Source organism: Bubalus bubalis, chromosome 10 (genome assembly GCF_019923935.1).
Source record: "Bubalus bubalis isolate 160015118507 breed Murrah chromosome 10, NDDB_SH_1, whole genome shotgun sequence".
Taxonomy (NCBI): domain Eukaryota; kingdom Metazoa; phylum Chordata; class Mammalia; order Artiodactyla; family Bovidae; genus Bubalus; species Bubalus bubalis.
This window is the reverse complement of record NC_059166.1, coordinates 79,260,107-79,281,709: the sequence shown is the minus strand read 5'-3', so window position 1 is coordinate 79,281,709 and position 21,603 is coordinate 79,260,107. Positions and strand designations below refer to the sequence as shown.

At 39.7% G+C, this 21,603-nt stretch overlaps 1 non-coding gene across 1 annotated transcript; it reads left to right on the top strand.

The window, feature by feature from the left end:
- The first annotated feature begins 16,643 nt into the window (after positions 1–16,643).
- Positions 16,644–16,715, top strand: TRNAW-CCA. The gene has a single exon. It is a non-coding gene; the product is annotated as a tRNA-Trp (tRNA).
- Positions 16,716–21,603: the final 4,888 nt, after the last annotated feature.

The window sequence follows — 21,603 nt, the reverse complement described above, 5'->3', positions numbered from 1 at the left end:
CTGCTGAGTTTTGGCAAGCCTTATATTGGTATCAAGCAAACTCTCTTCCAAAAAAGTGTTGGATAGCCCTACCATAACTCTGAATTGTACTGAAATCCAAATGTGAATTTCCTGGAACACATATGGGAACATGTAGTCAACAGATTTCTAAAACTACATACCAGCACTTTGCTTTTTTGCCTCTACAAGTGCTTGCCTATCTTGGAAGAAAATCTGTTAAAATCTTTTCCAATGGATTCAGAGAAAAAATACTGCAAGTAAAATGTCCACTTTGCTAGCTAGTCAGCTTCAAAGTATGATATCCTCTGTGTGTGTGTGTGTGTGTGTGTGTGTGTGTGTGTGTGTCTAGTTGCTCAGTCGTGTCCGACTCTTGCAACCCCATGGGCTGTAGCCCACCAGACTCCTCTGTCCATGGGATTCTCCAGGCCAGAATACTAGAGTGAGCTGCCATTCCCTTCTCCAGGCGATCTTCCCAACCCAGGGTTCAAACCCACATCTTGTGCATTGCAGGCAGATTCTTTACCCACCAAGCCATCAGGGAACTTCCAGATAAAGCTGAGTGAGTACAAACTGTTTATTATATACATATAAGGGAATACTTTCGCTATAGCAAAAGTGTGTGTGTGTTAGTTGCTCAGTCATGTCAACTCTTTGTGACCCCACAGACTGTAGCGCACCAGGCTCCTCTGTCCATGGGATTCTCCAGGTAAGAATACTGGAGTGAGCTGCCATTCCCTTCTCCAGGGGATCTTCCTGACCCGGGGATTGAACCCAAGCCTCCCTCATTGCAGGCAGATTCTTTACCATCTGAGCCACCAGAGAAGCCCTAGCAAAAGAGTAGAGTGACAATAACAAAACCACAATCATCATCATTATCCTCTATGCAAATTTCCTTAAATTCAGCTTTTTCCTCAATTAGGACAACATAGAATCTTAAGACTCAAATTTGCTGCTTCTCCTTTTGTCCAATTAGAGTTTTTGATAAAGGCTGTTTTACATCGCATTTTCTTAAACTACCTGACTAAAACATTGGTTTCCAGATATTTAAAACACTCATTTTACTTATTTCCCACCACTTGCCACCTCTTATTTCTAAAGAAATTCTCTTGAGTTTTATCTGAACATGTTCTCCACTTTTCAGATTTCAGGTACCACAAGGTCAAGAGGGACAGCCCAGCCACTTTCTACCGTGTCAAACCAATAGTCTGAGAAAGTGAAGTTAACTTGAGGGATGCTTAATCCACAAGTAACCAATGAGTTTACGATGGATGCCAAGTATTTTACACTCTGGAACCTCTCAGGTAATCCTAGGATTCTTTAATTATCAAGACAAATTCTGGCACAGCACCTAATATACAGTAAAAAGAGGGAAGGACAGGGGGAGTTACACATGGAAATAAATTTTCTGGAATCTGAAGAACTGCTAAATATAATAGAAATGACACCTCTCCTCAGAATAGCAATTATTTAAAAATAAGATCATATATTTTCCTAAATGAAATTTGTCATACATCATCTAAAAACCATAAATGAATGTTTTAAGCTACTAGACTGGTATGTAGAATTGATATTGATAGAGATGAGCCTCAAAGCAAAGACTTCAGGACTGACAGGCCTCTGATGAGCAAGCTAGGCAAATTTACATGAATTCAGGACAGTTGATACAAAGTTACTGTTTTCTCTTACCACTTCTAACCCAAAGTGTGTTTTTTTTAATGTGTTTTGATCACAAAATGACCACCTGATAAAATGTCTTCTGATCTGAAGTAATAGAGTGTACTATTATTTTAGATCTGTTTGAACCACGTTTATGGTAATGGCTATGAAATGGATGGAGAGAGAGAGAGACTGTCAACATGCAGAAGGTCCCGAGTAAAGCTTCAGATGTGTGCCCAGGTCAGATTCTTGACAGATGTGTCCAAGTCTGGAAGACTCTGGGTAAGCCAGAAAAATGCCTCCTTGGACACAGTCCATTCTATTGGATGAGAGAGCCAAGTTCAGACTTTCATAGTAAAAACAATGAGCTGGTCAATGAAGTTGATACAAACTGTGATACACAGTGAGTACAATAAAAAGTCCACTAAATCAGATTTGCCTTTGGACTCATCCTGTTTTACGGAAATAGAGACTACAAGTTGCAGGTGGGGGATGAGCCGTTAAAAAGAAAAAAATAAAACAAAACACTTTGTAAGATACTGAGGTTCAAGCCAATCTTTGAGTATATACCCACTGGGAAAAAAAATAGTATTAAGACAATAGAAAGATCTACTCCTCAATGGTCCCGCAGAATTGTAGGGCATAGGATTTCAGCTGTACCCTAGCTCTGGGGGGAATGGGATACAGCACATAGCTCACATGCCTGCAGTGGTTGTTTTTCCCAAAGCAATAATATTGGGGGTGGAGAGGGTAGAGACCATGGCTACTTAAGGAAGCTGAGACAATGTTAGAGAGCATATGTATGTTTGCCAGAATAATTCCCAGACATAAGTAAGGAAGACTTTGAATATAGTTAAGTTTCAAAATGTACTGTTGAAGCCTGGCTTGGAAAATTGTGAGCATTACTTTGCTAGTGTGTGAGATGAGTGCAATTGTGCGGTAGTTTGAGTATTCTTTGGAATTGCCTTTCTTTGGGACTGGAATGAAAACTGACTTTTTTCACTCCTGTGGCCACTGCTGAGTTGTCTAAATTTGCTGGCATGTTGAGTGCAGCACTTTCACAGCATCATCTTTCAGGATTTGAAATAGCTCAACTGGAATTCCATCACCTCCACTAGCTTTGTTCATAGTGATGCTTTCTAAGGCCCACATGACTTCACATTCCAGGATGTCTGGCTCTAGGTGAGTGGTCATACCATTGCGGTTATCTGGGTCATTATGATCTTTTTTGTATAGTTTTTCTGTGTGTTCTTGCCACCTCTTCTTAATATCTTCTGCTTCTGTTAAGTCCATACCGTTTCTGTCCTTTATTGTGCCCATCTTTGCATGAAATGTTCCCTTGGTATCTCTAATTTTCTTGAAGAGATCTCTAGTCTCTCCCATTCTGTTGTTTTTCTCTATTTCTTTGCATTAATCACCTAGGCAGGCTTTCTTATTTCTCCTTGCTATTCTTTGGAACTCTACATTCAGATGGGTATATCCTTACTTTCCTCCTTTATCTTTCTAGAACCGAGAATTTTCAGATGTCCAACCTGGATTCAGAAAAGGCAGAGAAGTCAGAGATCAAATCACCGACATCCTTTGGATCATAGTAAAAGCAAGAGAATTCCAGAAAAAAATCTACCACTGCTTTATTGACTATGCCAAAGCCTTTGGCTGTGCGGATCACAGCAAACTGTGGAAGATTCTTCAAGAGATGGGAATACCAGACCACCTTACTTGCCTCCTGAGAAATCTGTATGCAGGTCAAGAAGCAACAGTTAGAACCAGACATGGAACAATGAACTGATTCCAAATTGGGAAAGGAGTAAGTCAAGGCTGTATATTGTCACCCTGCTTATTTAATGTCTATGCAGAGTACATCATGTGAAATTCTTGGCTGGATGAAGCACAAGCTGGAATCAAGATTGCTGGGAGAAATATCAATAACCTCAGATATGCAGATGACACCACCTTTATGGCAGAAAATAAAGAGGGACTAAAGAGCCTCTTGAAGAAGATGAAAGAGGAGAGTGAAAAAGCTGGCTTAAAACTCAACATTCAAAAAACGAAGATCATAGCATCCCGTCACTTCACAACAAATAGATGGGGAAACAATGGAAATAGTGAGAGACTTTATTTCCTTAGGCTCCAGAATCACTGCAGATGGTGAGTGCAGCCATGAAATGAAAAGACGTTCATTTTGTTTGCTTCTTAGAAGAAAAGCTATGACCAACCTGGAGAGCATATTAAAAAGCAGAGACATTACTTTGCTGAGAAAGTCCATCTTGTCAAAGCTATGGTCTTTCCAGTAGTGATGCATGGATGTGAGAATTGGACCATAAAGAAAGCTGAGTGCCAAGGAATTGATGCCTTTGAACCGTGGTGTTGGAGAGACTCTTGAAAGTCCCTTGTATGCAAGGAGATCCAACCAGCCCATCCTAAAGGAAATCAGTCCTGAATGTTCATTGGAAGGACTGATGTTGGAGCTGAATCTCCAATAGTTTGGCCACCTGATGCGAAGAACTGACTCATTGGAAAAGACCTTGATGCTGGGAAAGAGTGAAGGCAGGAGGAGAAGGGGATGACAGAGGATAAGATGATTGGATGGCATCACCAACTCGATGGACATGAGTTTGAGTAAGCTCTGGGAATTGGTGAAGGACAGGGAAACCTGGTGTACTGCAGTCCATGGTGTTGCAAAGAGTTGGAAATGACTGAGCAACTGAACTGAACTGACTGAAGTCTCAAAACAGCAGATGAAAAAGAGAGCTAAGGAATACTGTTAATTCCTAATAATCCATCTCCATACACCATCCTTCAGGTTGCTCTGGCCTGGAACAATATGGGCTGCATATTTATCATACATATCAACTAGGGCTTAGAAGTAGTTCAGGTTACAGTGGAAGTGAAAAGTGTTTGTTGCTCAGTTGTGTCCAACTCTTTGCAACCCCATTGAATGTAGCCTACCAGGCTCCTCTGTTCATGGGATTTCCCAGGCAGAATACTGGAGTGAGTTGTCATTTCCTTCTCCAGGAGGTTTTCCTGACTCAGGGATCAAACCAAGATCTCCTGCATTGCAGGTGAATGTTTTTTCATTTGAAGCACCAGGCAAGCCAGGTTACAAGAACTCAGGAAAAATCTGATTCTTTGCTATTTCCAACTGAAGCAAGCAGTTTGTTAGAAGCTCATAAAATTTATTACTTGATAAACTAGCTTCATTTTGAAGCAGAGGATTAAATCAGAAAATTGCCTAAAATATCAAATGCTCTTACATTAATCACTACTTCCTTCTTATTAAAACAGTTTCCTTGGTTTTTATAAACTTGATTTTTGTCCCAATTTCTGACCCTTCCATATTGGACTTCTCAATTCTCTTTCTTCAGCCTTAAGTGCTCATGAGCTCCAAAGTTCCATCATTTATTTTCATATCTTTCTCTGTATGCTTTCCCTGGAAGACCTCATACCAAATAAAGTTCAATTTACAATGTAAATGCTGACAATTTTCTTATGTAGTTGGTAGAGTTAAGAAACAAATCATTAAATAAATCAGGGAAAACGTGAGGATTGGCAACCTAGAGAGTAGAGGTAAAAGTAGAAAAAAGTTTGGGAAGAAAATAAAATTAAATTTGCTCATACCATGGTCTTTACACTACCTTTCAGATAACTGGTCTACTCAAAAGACAATTTACATGAACATGTTAACACTCGTAACCAAGGAGATGTGTTTGTATTCTTTTTACCCATATAATCAGCCCCAGTTTGTGTTTGGAGAAACAATCCCCAAATCTCATACATTTTGTTTAGCCAGGAAAAATCCTTGAAGGATGAGGGAATCTCAGACATTGTTCTGTTTTATTTCACTGGTTCAATTGTACACTTAAAAAAAATATGATCCAACATTAGCAGATTCAGAAAAAAGAAAACACCAGGGTCAGGACACTTGGGAGGTAAAAGAGAAAGTCAAGGTTTAATATGCCAAATTCAGGTCCCAAAGGAAGGCCCTCCTTCTAATCATCCAATGGGTTAGAAGATTATTTACTTTTAAATCAACAGGTATTTATCTCATAAAATCCAAATATTATACTATTTAACAACCAACTGACTGCCCTTAAGATACTAAAGATAAAATAGGAGGAAAAAACTCTCTTGTCCCAGAGGCAATGATTTGATCTGGCTTGACCATGTCTGTGTGCATGTGTGCAGCATAGCAGAGAGGAAGATAAAGTGAAAATGTGGTCTTTCTTATTTTGAAAAACATTCTCTAGATGAACTGAAGACATCGACTATACAGATGTCAACATCTGGCCTCTTCCAGCACCCACTGCTCTAGAAGAAAGTTCAAATCCTTACCAAATCAGTGGAGAGATTTCGTTCTCACCAAGGCTTCCCAGGTGGTGCTAGTGTTAAAGAAACTACCTACCAATGCAGGAGACATAAGAGATGTGGGTTCCCTGGTTTGGGAAGATTCCCTGCAGAAGGGCATGGCAACCCATTCCAGTATTCTTGCCTGAAGAATCCCTGTAGACAAAGAAGCCTGGTAGGCTACAGTCCATAGGGTTGCAAAGAGTTGGACATGACTGAAGCAACTGAGCACACAGGCACACAAGGCCTACAGTAAGGAAACCTTCAGATCAGATCAGTCGCTCAGTCGTGTCCAACTCTTTGTGACCCCATGAATCACAGCACGCCAGGCCTCCCTGTCCATCACCAACTCCCGGAGTTCACTGAGACTCACATCCATCGAGTCAGCGATGCCATCCAGCCATCTCATCCTCTGGCGTCCCCTTCTCCTCCTGCCCCCAATCCCTCTCAGCATCAGAGTCTTTTCCAATGAGTCAACTCTTTGCATGAGGTGGCCAAAGTACTGGAGTTTCAGCTTTAGCATCAGTCTTTCCAAAGAAATCCCAGGGCTGATCTCCTTCAGAATGGACTGGTTGGATCTCCTTGCAGTCCAAGGGACTCTCAAGAGTCTTCTCCAACACCACACTTCAAAAGCATCAATTCTTTGGCACTCAGCCTTCTTCACAGTTCAACTCTCACATCCATACATGACCACAGGAAAAACCATAGCCTTGACTAGATGAACCTTTGTTGGCAAAGTAATGTCTCTGCTTTTGAATATGCTATCTAGGTTGGTCATAACTTTCCTTCCAAGGAGTAAATGTATTTTAATTTCATGGCTGCAGTCACCATCTGCAGTGATTTTGGAGCCCAGAAAAATAAAGTCTGACACTGTTTCCACTGTTTCCCCATCTATTTCCCATGAAGTGGTGGGACCAGATGCCATGATCTTCGTTTTCTGAATGTTGAGCTTTAAGCCAACTTTTTCACTCTCCACTTTCACTTTCATCAAGAGGCTTTTGAGTTCCTCTTCACTTTCTGCCATAAGGCTGGTGTCATCTGCATATCTGAGGTTATTGATATTTCTCCCTGCAATCTTGATTCCAGTTTGTGTTTCTTCCAGTCCAGCATTTCTCATGATGTACTCTGCATATAAGTTAAATAAACAGGGTGACAATATACAGCCTTGACAAACTCCTTTTCCTATTTGGAACCAGTCTGTTTTTCCATGTCCAGTTCTAACTGTTGCTTCCTGACCTGCATACAGATTTCTCAAGAGGCAGATCAGGTGGTCTGGTATTCCCATCTCTTTCAGAATTTTCCACAGTTTATTGTGATCCACACAGTCAAAGGCTTTGGCATAGTCAATAAAGCAGAAATAGATGTTTTTCTGGAACTCTCTTGCTTTTTCTATGATCCAGTGGATGTTGGCAATTTGATCTCTGGTTCCTCTGCCTTTTCTAAAGCCAGCTTAAACATCAGGAAGTAGTCAGTGCAAAATAACACTCTTCCTGCTTCATGTGTTCAATGCCTAGCAAATGAATACATTGCCTGATACAGGCAATGAATAGTGTAATATGTAAATGACACTGATGTGTTCAGTTCAGTTCAGTTGTTCAGTTGTGTCGAACTCTTTGCATGCAATCCCATGGACTGCAGCATGCCAGGCTTCCTTGTCCATCACCAATCTCCAGAGCTTGCTCAAACTCATGTCCATCAAGTTGGTGATGCCATCCAACCATCTCATCCTCTGTTGTCCACTTCTGCTCCTGCCTTCAGTCTTTTCCAGCATCAGTGTCTTTCCCAAGGAGTCAGTTCTTCACATCAGGTGGCCAAAGTATTGGAGTTTCAGTTTTAGCATCAGTCCTTCCAATGAATATTCAGGACTGATTTCCTTTAGGATGGACTGGTTGGATCTCTTTAAAGTCCAAGGGACTCTCAAGAGTCTTCTCCAACACCACAGTTCAGAAGCATCAATTCTTCAGTGCTCAGCTTTCTTTATAGTGCAACTCTCACATCCATACATGACTACTGGAAAAACCATAGCTCTGACTAGACCTTTGTTGGCAAAATAATGTCTCTGTTTTTTAATATGCTGTTTAGGTTGTCATAACTTTTCTTCCAAGGAGCAAATGTCTTTTAATTTCATGGCTGCAGTCATAATCTGCAGTGATTTTGGAGCCCAAGAAAATAAAGTCTGTCAGTGTTCCCATTGTTTCCCCATCTATTTGCCATTAAGTGATAGGACCAGATACTATGATCATTTTTTGAATACTAATGTGTATTTTATGTTTTATTTGAATATATATGTATATATATATATAGGCTTCCCTGGTAGCTCAGCAATAGAAAAGCAGATTCGATCCCTGGGTTGGGAAAATCCCCTGGAGAAGGAAATAGCAACCCACTCCAGTATTCTTGCCTGGGAAATCCCATGGACAGCAGAGACTCAAGGGCTACAGTTCGTGGAGTTTCAAAGAGTCAGACACAACTTAGTGAGCAAACAACAGCAATGTGTGTGTGTGTGTGTGTCTGTGTGTGTGTCTGTGTGTGTGTGTATAAGCAATCATATAATACTGAATTAAATTTTAAATATTTAATTTAATTAGGCAAATCATTTCTTTTTATATTGAACACAGGCTCATGTGACTCAGGGTTTTAAAATGCCAAACTGAGTTTTACTTATATTTCCCTTAATCACTTATTTGAAAGCTAAAATTTAATATGTGCTGCATACCGGATATGTTCAAGAAACTGTGCTAATAATTCAGAGGTAGGAGAAAGCACAGGGAGAAATAAGATGTGGTCCCTGGATGAAAGAGCTCACCAGCTATTCCAGATCAGACACAGGTCACCAAACCTAAAGTCAGGTATCCCATGATAAGTGAGATAACAGAGGCCACAGAATACTGTGGGAAAACAGATAGAGGGGACCCTGGGATTTGAAGACAAGTCTTCCCCAAGTTAAGAAGGACATTGCAGGCAGTACAAGTGTGGTCAAAGGTAGGGAGGCATGGAAAAAACATATCAAAATTAAAATACTTCTTGTTGTCTTTGGCAGAAAAGGAAACAATTTGAGGGATCAGCAGAGGGGCATTTTCAGAATTGTTTGTATTCCATTTACTCCAGGGAATTTCTATACCTGTGAAAATTATTTGACACACATTAAACCTGAAAAGGAAGAACTCTAAATGACTAATACATCTATTTTAAAATGGCAACTTAACTGGATAGCAGAGAAACACAAATTAAAATATTTACTTTACTTGCCAAATTAGAAGATAAAGATAATACTCTGATTTGGCAAGAGTGTGCATTTTAAAAATATTTCTTTGGCTTTATCCTAAGGAAATAATCATTAACCTTCAAGAAGAAATAATAACAAAAAGAATCATAGGGACATTATTTAGCAAATCAAGTTCAACAATATATTAAAAGAATCATGCAGCAGGATCAAGTGAGATTTATCCCAAGGATGCAAGGATAGCTCAATATTCACAAATCAATCAATATGATACACCACATTAACAAACTAAAGAATAAAAGTCATATATGATCATCTCAAAACACACAGACAAAGCTTTTGACAAAATTCAAAGTCCATTTATGGTTAAAAATTTCAAGAAAGTCAGAATAGAGGGGCACAGCTTAATATAATAAAGGCCATATATGACAAGACTACAACTAACATCATACTCAACAGTGAAAAGCTAAAAGCATTTACTGTAAGGAACAAGACAAGAATAAGTTTGCCCACTCTTAGCATTTTTATCCACCATCATATTATAACTCCAGTCACAGCAAATAAATAAATAAATGGAATCCAAATTGGAAAGAAAGAAGTAAAACTGTCACTATTTGCAAATGACATGATACTATATACAGAAAATCCTAAGAATACCAACAAAAAAACTATTAGAACTCATCAATGAATTCAGTAAAGTTGCAAGACACAAAATTAGTTTGTAGAAATCTGTTGCAGTTTTATACAACAACAACAAACTATTAGAAAGAAAAATTAAGAAAAAAACCCCATTTAAAATTGCATCAAGAAAAAAAAAAAATTGCATCAAGAAAAAAAAATCTAGGAAAAATCTAACCAAGGAGTTGAAAGATCTATAACTTGGAAAACTACTAAGACATTGATGAAAGAAGTTGAATATGACACAAGCAAATGGAAAGATATACTGTGTTCATGGACTGGAAGAATTAATATTGTTAAAGTTACCATACTAATCAAGAAATCTATAGTTTCAATGCAATTTCCGACTAAATAACAATAGCATTTTTCACTGAACTAGAACAAGTACATTGAACATTTGTAAAAAAACAGAAAAGATTCCAAAGAGCCAAAACAATCTTAAGAAACAACAAAATTCGTAGTATCATACTCTTTGTTTTCAAACTATACTACAAAGCTACAATATCAAAGAAGTATAGTTCTGACATAAAAACAGACACATACGTCAATGAAACTGAATAGAGTGTCCAGAAATAAACCCACATTTATGTGGTCAATTAATCTACAATGAAGGAGGCAAGAATATACAGTGGGGGAAAGACCACCTCTTCAATAAATGGTGCTGGGAGAATTGGACAGCTATATGCAAAAAAATCAAACAGAACTATTTTCTCACACCTTATACAAAAATAAACTCAAACTGAATTAAAAACTTAAATGTAATACCAAAAACCATAAAAATCCTAGAATAAAAAACAGGCAATATGTCCTTTACATCAGCCTTGGCAATATTTTTTTGGATTTGACTCTAAAAGCAAAAACTGTACATTTGTTGGATCATGGAGAAAGCAGGGAATTTCAGGAAAATATCTACTCCTGCTTCACTGACTACGTTAAAGCTTTTGACTCTGTGGATCACAACAAACTACAGAAAATTCTTAAGAGATGAAAGTACCAGACCAACTTACTTGTCTCCTGAGAAACTTATATGTGGATTAAGAATAAACAGTTAGAACTGGACATGAAACAACGGACTGGTTCAAAATTTGGAAAGGAGTACAAAATGGCTGTATACTGTCACCCTGCTTATTTAACTTATATGCGGAGTACATCATGCAAAATGCCAAGCTGGATAAATCGCAAGTTAGAATGAAAATTACTGGGAGAAATATCAGCAACCTCAGATGTGCAGATGATACAATTCTAATGGCAAAAAGTTAAGAGAAACTAAGGATCCTCTTGATGAGGGTGAAAGAGGCAATCATATAAATGTGGGTCTTAATTTTTCACCTCAAGTCATTCTGTAGGGTATTTATCAGTAATTTTATATCAATCTGTTTATTTCTGTACACTTAAAACAGACTCCATGAAGTGCCACACTGGACATCAATATGGCACTTTTGATCAGGTGGCAAATTTCTCTGCACCCTTTCTGTTTCTATTTAGAATAAAATAGATATAGAAGGTAGGGGAAGAGTCAGGTTCAAAAACAAAAAAATACATTGAAATGATAATGACTACATTATAATGACTCATTCTCTTTTCTTATTTTTAGTTTGCAAAGATCTCCTTATACTTAAAACTGCCCTTCTTTGAGATGAAAGAAATTCCTATAACCACTAGATGTCATTGTGATGTAATTCAAATATTGATGGATAATCACATATCTGATAAAAGTAAAGATTTAAGCAATTTTTCTGAAGGAGAAAACATGAACTGTCACAATCTGTTTTAGAATTTTTTTTTTTGCTTTGTGACTTTTTAAAAGCATTTTTATTATAGTTGACTTACAATGTTGCATAGTTTCTGCTGTACAGCAAAGTGTATCAGTTATACACATACATATATATACCCTTTTTTAGATTATTTTCCCATACACATCATTACGTAGTATTAAGAAGAGTTCCTTATGCCATATACACAGTCAATCCTTATTAGTTATCTATTTTATAATGAAATGTCATTATCTTGAAAATAGTGACAAAACATTTCCTTCATCAGGGAAAAACTAAACTTCTTTATTCTCTGTTGAAAAGAATGCTCCAGACCTTGGGAACACAGTTAAATGTGATTATTTGACATCATTTTAGTTTGACTGCCTCAGAAGATGCTGTTCATTCTACACATATGCTTTAATTCTGAAACTTTCAGCTGCTATTTTTGTTGTTACCTGGCTAACTTTAAGTGGAAAAATTAAATGTGTGAAAACAGTTCAAGGTAAAATTTCAGGTGAAGAGGAAAGGGAGAAAGATAAAGAGGTCCTTATCTCATAAGCCCTATTTTCTCAGTGAGTTAGAGTGAAGGTAGGGTGATTTTTTTTTTCCCCCCAGATTGACAAAAAGAGGTGTGTAGCTGGTTGATAAACAGAGATGAAGATTTAACATATTTTTTGTACTTAATGGAAGAGTTTTATGGACTATGTTATATGTTATAGATCTTATCCTTTAACTCATATGTTGAATCCCTAACCCCTAATGTGACTATATTTGGAGACAAGGCCTTAAAGAGGTAAGTAGAATAAATGAGGTAATAAAGGTGGAGTTCTAATCCAATGGAATTAGTGTGCTTATAAGAAGAAGTGGAGACTTGGGACACGTATACAGAGATGAAAGGCCATGTGAGGACACAGTGAGAAGCTGGTTATCAATGAGCCAAGGAGGCCTGTCAACTCAGTCAGTTCAGTTGCTCAGTTGTGTCCAACTCTTTGCGACCCCATGGACTGCAGCAGGCCAGGCCACCCTCTCCATCACCAACTCCCAGAGTTTACTCAAACTCCTGTCCATTGAGTCAGTGATACCATCCAAGCATCTCATCCTCTGTCGACCCCTTCTCCTCCTGCCTTCAACCTTTCCCAGCATCAGGGTCTTTTCCAGTGAGTCATTTCTTCACATCAGGTGGCCAAATTATTAGAGTTTCAGCTACAGCATCAGTTCTTCAAATGAATATTCAGGATTGATTTCCTTTAGGAAACACTGGTTTCCTTGCAGTCCAAGGGACTCTCAAGAGTCTTCTCCAACACCACAGTTCAAAAGCATCAATTCTTTGGCACTCAGCTTTCTTTATTGTTCAATTCTCACATCCATACATGACTACTGGAAAAACCATAACTTTGACTAGACAGACCTTTGTAGGCAAAATAATGTCTCTACTTTATATTATGCTGTCTAAGTTGATCACTTTTCTTCCAAGGAGCAAGCATCTTTTAATTTCATGGCTGCAAGCACCATCTTCAGTGATTTTGGAGCCAAAGAAAATAGACTGTCACTGTTTCCATTGTTTCCCCATCTATTTGCCATGAAGTGATGGGACCAAATGCCACGATCTTAGTTGTCTGAATGTTGAGTTTTAAGCCAACTTTTTCACTCTCCTCTTTCATCAAGAGACTCTTTAGTTCTTCTCACTTTATGCCATAAAGGTGGTATCATTTGCATATCTGAGGTTATCGATATTTCTCCCAGCAATCTTGATTCCAGCTTGTGCTTCATCCACCCCAGCATTTCCATGATGTATTCTACATATAAGTTAAATAAGTAAAGTGACAATATACAGCCTTGACGAACTCCTTTCCAGGTTTGGAACCAGTCTGTTGTTCCATTTCCAGTTTTAACTGTTGCTTCCTGTCCTGCAAACAGATTTCACAGGAGGCAGGTCAGGTGGTCTGGTATTCCCATCTGTTTAAGAATTTTCCACAGTTTGTTGTGATCCACAGAGTCAAAGGCTTTGGCATAGTCAATAAAGCAGAAGTAGATGTTCTTCTGGAATTCTTTTGCTTTTTTGATGATCCAACAGATGTTGGCAATTTGATTTCTGGCTCCTCTGCCCTTTCAAAATTCACTTGAACACCTGGAAGTTCACAGTTCACATACTGTTGAAGTGTGGCTTGGAGAATTTTGAGCATTACTTTCCTAGCCTGTAATAGGAGTGCAATTGTATGGTTGTTTGAGCATTCTTCAGCATTGCCTTTCTTTGGGATTGGATTGAAAACTAACCTTTTCCAGTTCTGTGGCAACTGGTGAGCTTTCTAAATTTGCTGGCATATTGAGTGCAGCATTTTCATAGCATCGTCTTTTAGGATTTGAAATAGCTCAACAGGAATTCCAACACCTTCACTAGCTTTGTTCGTAGTGAAGCTTCATAAGGCCCACTTGACTTTGCATTCCAGGATGTCTGGCTCTAGGTGAGTGATCACACCATTGTAATTATCTGGGTCATAAAGATGTTTTTTGTATAGTTCTTTGGTATATTGTTGCCACCTCTTCTTAATATCTTCTGCTTCTGTTAGGCCCGTACCATTTCTATCCTTTATTGTGCCCATCTTTGCATACTAAAAAGCAGGGACATTACTTTGCCAACAAAGGTCCGTCTAGTCAAGGCTATGGTTTTTCCAGTGGTCATGTATGGATGTGAGAGTTGGACTGTAAAGAAAGCTGAGTGCCGAAGAATTGATGCCTTTGAACTGTGGTGTTGGAGAAGACTCTTGAGAGTCCTTTGGACTGCAAGGAGATCCAACCAATCCATCCTAAAGGAGATCAGTCCTGGGTGTTCATTGGTAGGACTGAAGTTGAAGCTGAAACTCCAGTACTTTGGCCACCTGATGGGAAGAGCTGACTCATTGGAAAAGACCCTGATGCTGGGAAAGATTGAGGGCAGGAGGAGAAAGGGATGACAGGATGAGATGGTTGGATGGCATCACCGACTCAATGGACATGGAGTTGGTGATGGACAGGGAGGCCTGGTGTGCTGCGGTTCATGGGGTCACAAAGAGTTGGACACGACTGAGCGACTGAACTGAACTCGCATGGAATGTTTCCTTGGTATCTCTGATTTTCTTGAAGAGATCTCTAGTCTTTCCCATTCTATTCTTTTCCTCTTATTTCTTTGCATTGATCACTGAGGAAGGCTTTATTTTCTCTCCTTGCTATTCTTTGGAACTCTACATTCAAATGGGTATATCTTTCTTTCCTTCTTTTCCTTTCGCTTCTCTTCTTTGCCAAGCTATTTGTAAGGCCTCCTCAGACAGCCATTTTGCCTTTTTGCATTTCCTTTTCTTGGGGATGGTCTTGATCTCTGCCTCCTGTACAATGTCACAAACTTCCATCCATAGTTCATCAGGCACTCTGTGTATCAGATCTACTCCCATGAATCTATTTGTCATTTCCACTGCATAAATGTAAGGGATTTGATTTAGGTCATACCTGAATGATCCAGTGGTTTTCCCTACTTTCTTCAATAAGTCTGAATTGTGCAAGAAGGAGTTCATGATTTGAGCCACAGTCAACTTCCAGTCTTGATTTTGCTGACTGTATAGAGCTTCTCCATATTTGGCTGCAAAGAATATAATCAGTCTTATTTTGGTATTGATCATCTGGTGATGTCCACGTGTGGAGCCTTCTCTTGTGTTGTTGGAAGAGGGTGTTTGCTATGACCAGTGCGTTTTTTTTTTTTTTTTTTTGGCAAAACTCTATTAGCCTTTGCCCTGCTTCATTTTGTGCTTCAAGGCCACATTTGCCTGTTACTCCAGGTATTTCTTGACTTCCTACTTTTGCATTCCAGTCCCCTATGATGAAAAGGACATCTTTTGGGGGTATTAATTCTAGAAGGTCTTTTAGGTCTTCATAGAACCATTCAACTTCAGCTTCTTCAGCATTACTAGTTGGGGCATAGACTTTAATTACTGTGATATTGAATGGTTTGCCTTGGAAACGAACAGAGATCATTCTGTTGTTTTTGAGATTGCATCCAGTACTGCATTTTGGACTCTTTTGTTGACTATGATAGCTACTCTATTTCTTCTAAGGGATTCTTGCTCACAGTAGTAGATATAATGGTCATCTGAGTTAAATTCACCCATTCCAGTCCATTTTAGTTCACTGATTCCTAAAATGTCAATGTTCACTCTTGCCATCTCCTGTTTGAGCACTTCCAATTTGCCTTGATTCATGGACCTAACATTCCAGGTTCCTATGCAATATTGCTCTTTACAGCATCGGACCTTGCTTCTATTACCAGTCACATCCACAGCTGGGTATTGTTTTTGCTTTGGCTCCATCCCTTCATTCTTTCTGGAGTTATTTCTCCACTCATCTCCAGTAGCATATTGGGCACCTACTGACCTGCAGAGTTCCTCTTTCAGTATCCTATCATTTTGCCTCTTCATACTGTTCATGGGGTTCTCAAGGCAAGAATACTGAAGTGATTTGTCATTCCTTTCTCCAGTGGATCACATTCTGTCAGACCTCTGCACCATGACCCACCCATCTTGGGTGGCCCCGCAGGGCATGACTTAGTTTCATTGAGCTAGACAAGGCTGTGGTCCGTGTGATTAGATTGACTAGTTTTCTGTGATTATGGTTTCAGTGTGTCTGCCCTCTGATGCCCTCTCACAATACCTACCATCTTACTTGGGTTTCTCTTACCTTGGATGTAGGGTATCTCTTCATGGCTGCTCCAGCAAAGCGCAGCCGCTGCTCCTTACCTTGGATGAGGGGTATCTCCTCACTGCCGCCCCTCCTGACCTTGAACATGGAGTAGCTCCTCTCGGCCCTCCTGCACCCGTGCAGCCACTGCTCCTTGGACATGAGGTTGCTCCTCTCTGCCACCGCCAATGCTCAGTAAATCTTTAATCCAATTTTCTGTTGATGGGTGGGGCTGTTGAGGGGTAAACCTGTTATTTCTCTGGGGCCAAACTATGGTGGAATGGGTTTCCCTGGTGGCTCAGAGGTTAAAGCGTCTGCCTCCAATGCAGGAGACCCGGGTTCGATCCCTGGGTCGGGAAGATCCCATGGACAGAGAAGTTTGGTAGGCTACAATCCACGGGGTCGCAATGAGTCGGACACAACTGAGCGACTTCACCTTCAAACAATGGTGGAAGTAATGAATATAATGGCGACCTCCTTCAAAAGTTCCCATGCTCACACTGGTACACTCAGTGCCCCCGACCCTGCAGGAGGCCACTGCTGACCCATGCCTCCACTGGAGACTCCTGGACACTCACAGGCAATTCTGGGTTAGTCTCCTGTGGGGTCACTGGTCCTTTCTCCTGGGTCCTGGTGTGCACAAGTTTCAGTGGCTGCGCACGCTGGAGCTGTGGCTGCGTTATGCTGGAGGGGTGGCTGCATGGTGCTGGAGTGACTGTGAGGAGATACCCCATGTCCAAGGGCAGAGAAGCCCCAGAAAGAAGGTAGGCACTGGAGTGGTGGTTGCATGGCGCTGGAGCGACTTTGAGGAGATACACCATGTCCATGGGCAAAGAAGTCCCAGAAAGATGGTAGGAGGGGTGAAATCGCATTTAGAATCAAACCCCATACCCCCAGAGACGCTCAGAGTGTTCAAAGAAACCTTGTGCACAATAGGACCCAGAGACCCCACAAAGACTGAGACAGAACTGGATTTGAGTGTCTCCAGTGGAGGTATGGGTCAGCAGTGGACTGCCACAGGGGCAGGGGTTCTGGGTGCAACAGACCTGGGTATGGCATAAGCCCTCTTGGAGGAGGTCACCATTAACCCCACCATAAAGCCACCAGAACTTACACAGGACTGGGAAAAGACTCTTGGATGGCACAAACAGAAAGGCCTGAGGAAAAAACAAATTTTTGATGCCTTGATCTTGGATTTCCAGGCTCCAGAACTGTAAGAAAATAAATCTCTATTGTTTAAGTCTCTCATTCTATGGCATTCTTTTTAAGGCAGTCCTAGCAAATTAATGCAAAGAGATATAAATACACAGTTAGGTAAATCTCACTTATATATATTCTCTTCCCCTTCCTTTCTAGGAAAATGTGATTTCTTTAACAGCAGCCATGTGTCCAGCTTCTATATTCATTCCCTCTCTTTGGCCACAATTGGAGGCTCTGGACAAAAACGAAGTTTGCTGAGGCATTTCTGAAACTGTTTTGCTTTCCTAATATAGACATTGTCACTTTTCTCCTTATTACTTCTTTTATTTTGTCCTCCCTGTTGTTTGTATATGAGGCTGAAAATAGTAAATGGCTTTTGGCCTTGAAACAATCCTGAGATAACCATGAGGATTAAAGCCAAATGATAAGGCTAGTGGAGCAGGAAGACAGAAGGAGCTCAGAATACTAATGACACAGGAGTTACTATACCAGCCCTGGACTGTCAATCTCTGGACCTATTATTCTTATTAAAAGAATAAACATCTTATTTAAACCATTATATTTGGGTATCCATTGCATGCATTCAATCACAGTCCTTGACCGATAGAGATGCTACATTTATAGACAGATTTACTGAATATTGAAGTTTTGTTGGGAAGTTACTGTAGAAACACTGAAGAATAAGTAAATTGAGGCAATTGACCAGAGACTGATGGAAGTCCAATTAGAGTATAAAACATGGGGAAAGTAGAAAAGAAGATAAATAAGGATGACACTGTTTAATTGGGAAAATTAGAAGAAAAAAGAATCTCTAAATAAAATTGAATACTGTAAATGACTAGAAAAATAAAAGTGGTGATCAGAAAAATATAGCGTTTAAGATTTCATAATGGAATAGTTCCAGGTAGCAACAAGTTTCATGATCTAGCCAGAGGTAAGAGTGGCTCAAGGAGAGGAAAGTAAAGCTCTCTAAAGTTGAGATCAAGGATACTGCCATCTATTAAAACATAGCCAGTTGATAACAAGGAGGCAATATTGAAGTATATGAGTGCAAAAGGAAAACTACAAGTCATATTCTAAAAATGCTAATAATCATAGGTAAATGTCATCAACAGGTAACAATGTGGAAGAGAAGAGGATAGTATAGCTAGATCACATGAATTTTAAGAGAATAAACATTCATTCAGAACAGGAAAGCAACAGGGGGATAAGCAAAAATATTTTCTCCCTAGTCTCTTTGCATGTGAAAGCAGTTTACAGCTATCTCCCCAATTCTCCCTTAAGCAGATAGACATGAAATGTTTACTAAACAAATAAAGGAGGATTACCTACTCAGTCATTCCTTCATATTCATTCCTTCATGCAGAAGCCATCTGAATACCAGGAAGGAGCTAATGATAGGTTCCTAACTCACTTCCCTAAGAAAGAGAGCCGGTTGCCATTTTTAAAATGTTTGAGACTTGGAAATATGAACCTAGGCTCTGATGTGTGTCCCTATTTTAATATATTTTCACATAATAAATACCTTTTCCTCCGAAGGGCCCATTTGATTGTGAATCTTTTCCTTTGGTGGAAATAACAATACTTTCCAGTTAGGCCTCACAATAGAACTTTCCTTCAAAGTTGCTTCCTGATGAGCACATAGAACGCCAGAATATCCATTTCTAAAGTCAATCTCCTCTTTCTTAATTGACCTTCCAGTGAATCTTTGCAGAAGATTTAGTCTAGATTTTGTAGCCTCTACCACAACAAAGAACTGGCTTCCCTGGTGGCTCAGCTGGTAAAGAATCCACCTGCAATGTTGGAGAACTGAGTTTGATCCCTGGGTTGGGAAAATCCGTTGGAGAAGGGAATGGCTACACACTCTGGTATTCTGACCTGGAGACTGTATATCCCTGGGGTCACAAACAGTCGGACACGACTGAGCAACTTTCAAAACAAACAAACAAAGAACTGGAGAGACATATATTCATCTTTACCAAGACAAATTAAGCTATACCAGCAAAAGCTTTGATTTCCAGTTACTACACTGAATGATTTAACCCTAATTATGTAAAGTTTATCTTTCAGTGCCTACCTAACATTTCTCTCCTGAAATAAGGCTAGAGAAGATACCAGATGCAAAGGTACTTCTCTATTTGCTTACTCTAGTTTACTGAATCCTTAATCTGGCTTTAACCTACCTCTTTCATCTCTGCTCATACTACTTTCCTGTATGCTAAGTCTCTTCAGTCATGTCTGACTCTTTGCAATCCAATGGACTGTAGCCCGCCAGGCTCATCTGTCCTTGGGATTCTCCAGGCAAGAATACTGAAGTGGGATGCCATGCCCTTCTTCAGGGGATCTCCCCAAACCAGGGAGAAAACCCGGGTTATCCACATTGCAGGCAGATTCTTTACTATCTGAGCTACCAGGGAATATCTAGTTGGTAAATAAAGAACAGTACACTGACCTTCTTTATTTCCCTTGCACAGCCAAATTCATTTTAATTTTGTCTTCTACCTGGAGTGCTCCACCATCAGCACTCCACCATCCAATCCTTCCCAGGTTTGGTTCCTTTTTATTGCACAGATCTCAGCTTAAATATCCTTGTCCAGGGAGACTTTCCTGACCACCTAAAGAAGCAAGTTTGTGCTTCTTTAGCACCATCAATAGTAGTTCCCTTTGGTAGGCTGAATAATGGCCCTCCAAAGTTGCCTACATCCTCAAAGTAGGCGAATATGCTACCGTATAAGGCAAAAGACTACATGTCATTCAGTTAAGAATCTAAGATGTTTAGCCTGAACTAAACAAGTGGGACGCAAAGTCAAGTGGGCCTTAGAAAGCACCACTATGAACAAAGCTAGTGGAAGTGATGGAATTCCAGTTGAGCTATATCAAATCCTAAAAGATGATGCTGTGAAAGTGCTGCACTCAATATGCTAGAAAATTTGGAAAACACAGCAATGGCCACAGGGCTGGAAAATTTCAGTTTTCATTTCAATCCCAAAGAAAGGCAATGCCAAAGAATGTTCAAAATACCACACAAATGCACTCATCTCACATGCTAGCAAAGTAATACTTAAAATTCTGCAAGACAGGCTTCAACAGTACATGAACTGAGAACTTCTAAATGTTCAAGTTGGATTTAGAAAAGGCAGAGAAATCAGAGATCAAATTGCCAATATCCTTGAATCATAGGAAAAAAAACAAAAGAATACCATAAAAACATCTATTTCTGCTTTATTGACTACACCAAAGCCTTTGGCTGTGTGGATCACAACAAACTGTGGAAAATTCTTAAACAGATGGGAATACCAGACCACCTTACTTGCCTCCTGAGAAATCTGTACGCATGCCAAGAAGCAACAGTTAGAACTAGACATGGAACAATGGACTGGTTCCAAATTGGGAGAGGAGTAAGACAAGGCTGTATATTGTTATCCAGCTTATTTAACTTATATGCAGAGTACATCATGTGAAATGTCGGGCTGGATGAATCTCAAGTTGGAATCAAGATTGCCAAGAGGAATATCAAAAACCTCAGATATGCAGATGACACCACCCTTATGGCAGAAAGTGAAGAACTAAAGAGCTTCTTGATAAATGTGAAAGAGAGTGAAAAAGCTGGATTAAAACTCAACATTCAAAAAATTAAGATCATGGCATCTGGTCCCATCACTTCTTGGCAAATAGATGGGGATACAATGGAAACACTGACAGTCTTTTATTTTCTTGGGCTCCAAAATCACTGCAGATGGTGACTGCAGCCATGAAATTAAAAGACACTTCCTCCTTGGAAGAAAAGTTATGACCAACCTAGACAGCATATTAAAAAGCAGAGACATTACTTTGCTGACAAAGGTCGTCTGGTTAAGGCTATGGTTTTACCAGTAATCATGTATGGATGTGAGAGTTGGACTATAAAGAAAGCTGAGCACCCAAGAATTGATTCTTTCAAACTGTGGTGCTGGAGAAGACTCTCGAGAGTCCTTTGGACTGCAAGGAGATCAAACCAGTCCATCCTAAAGGAAATCAGTCCTGAATATTAATTGGAAGGATTGATGC